This window comes from Poecilia formosa, unplaced genomic scaffold (genome assembly GCF_000485575.1).
Source record: "Poecilia formosa unplaced genomic scaffold, Poecilia_formosa-5.1.2 Scaffold603, whole genome shotgun sequence".
Lineage (NCBI taxonomy): Eukaryota > Metazoa > Chordata > Actinopteri > Cyprinodontiformes > Poeciliidae > Poecilia > Poecilia formosa.
Window position 1 is genome coordinate 25,881 of NW_006800542.1, and position 1,853 is coordinate 27,733.

The 1,853-nt window shown below is 33.7% G+C and overlaps 1 protein-coding gene and 1 long non-coding RNA gene across 3 annotated transcripts in view; one reads left to right on the top strand and one right to left on the bottom strand.

Annotated features, from left to right (window-relative positions):
• Positions 1 to 1,853, top strand: part of mtrf1 (mitochondrial translational release factor 1) — a 29,539-nt gene that overhangs the window by 1,287 nt on the left and 26,399 nt on the right. The gene's annotated exons all lie outside the window — the stretch shown is intronic.
• LOC107834385 (uncharacterized) lies at positions 672 to 1,140 on the bottom strand. Its single transcript, XR_001660182.1, has 2 exons — positions 869 to 1,140; positions 672 to 716 (listed from the first exon to the last, which is right to left on the bottom strand). It is a non-coding gene; the product is annotated as an uncharacterized LOC107834385 (long non-coding RNA).

The following is a 1,853-nucleotide window of genomic DNA, read 5'->3' on the forward strand; positions in this document are numbered from 1 at the left end:
AGAATCATCAAACTGTCTCGAAGCAAAACTTTCAGCTCCTGTGTTGGTCTTCCTTTAGTTATGATCTCCTGCTTCAAATGCATTTGAATGGGAAAATGCGAAAATCCAGCGATTTTGAAAAACAAATCATCAGAATTGGTTAAGCTAAGTAAAAAATAGGTACTTTATAGCACAAACCACAGGGTGAAAATAGCAATATAAATGGTTTTATTATTATATATTATTTTTCCATGATGACAGGAAGTTGGTGAAGTTAGTTTCAAGTTGGATATTCGATATTCGAGCTCCGCGGAGTGAGCGGCGTTTACCTCAAGGTTTATCCGATTTATGAACGCTAATGTCGGCCAGCGGTTCTCCATCGCTCCCGGCCCGAGCTCCGCGGAGTAACCGACGTTTAGCTGAAAGTTGATCCGATTTCGGAACGCTACTCTCGGCCAGCGGTTCTCTATCGCTCCCGGCCGCAGCGCCGGAAGGTTCACTTAGGGACTATCAACAAATTACTGAACCTAACATTCCTGTCAAAGAAATATAATGTTTTCTTCAATAGCTTCCAGGTCATTTGACCTAATGACTCAAAATCACTTTGAAATAATTATACTAGTCTCTTTAGATGAGGCACAGACATTTGATTTCCATTTTAAATCATTTTCCATTTTTTATTAATTTCTTTCGTCAAAATTGAGGGTTTTTCCTCAATAGCTTCCAGGTCATGTGACCTATTGACTCAAAATCACTTTGAAATAATTCTAATAGTCCCTTTAATTGAGGCACAGATATTTGATTTCCATTTTTAGCCATTTTCCATTTTTTATGAATTTTTTTCTTCAAAATTGAGTGGTTTTCATCAATAGCTTCCAGGTCATGTGACCTATTGACTCAAAATCACTTTGAAATAATTATACTAGTCTCTTTAGATGAGGCACAGACATTTGATTTCCATTTTAAATAATTTTCAATATTTTATTAATTTTTTTCATCAAAATTGAGGGTTTTTATTCAATAGCTTCCAGGTCATGTGACCTAATGACTCAAAATCTCTTTGAAATAATTCTACTAGTCTCTTTAGATGAGGCACAGTCATTTGTTTTCCATTTTTAGCCATTTTCCATTTTTTATGAATTTTTTTCATCAAAATTGAGGGTTTTTCTTCAATAGCTTCCAGGTCATGTGACCTAACGACTCAAAATCACTTTGAAATAATTATACTAGTCTCTTTAGATGAGGCACAGACATTTGATTTCCATTTTTAGCCATTTATCATTTTTTATGAATTTTTTTCGTCCAAATTGAGGGTTTTTCTTCAATAGCTTCCAGGTCATGTGACCTATTGATTCAAAATCACTTTGAAATTGTTCTATTAGTCTCTATAGATTAGGCACAGTCATTTGTTTCCTATTTTAACATTTTTTTATGTTTTAGCAATTTCATTTGTTAAAATTTAGTATGTTTTTGCAATAGCTTTCAAGACATGTGTTCTATTGATTCAAAACCACTTTGAAATTGTTGTAGTAATTATTAGAGATTAGGCACCCTTATTTTTCCCCATTTTAGATATTTATCCATTTTTTACATCATTTAAATTTACAAATTAAAAAAATATGATTGGTGTTTAATATCTTAAATTTCATGTGACCGACTGAAAAGGAATAAAAAGGGCTAAATGGAATAAAAATGAGTTTGCACCACCTATCCTGTCTAGTAGAATAATTTCACATTGATTTTGAGTTAATAAGACCCAATTAACTTATGGGTCTTATGACCCATAAGCTGTTGAAGAAAAATCCATCAATCAATCAATCAATCAACTTCCCCTTGTCTGCAGTCAGGTTGCGGGGTCAGCAGAGGCCCAGACT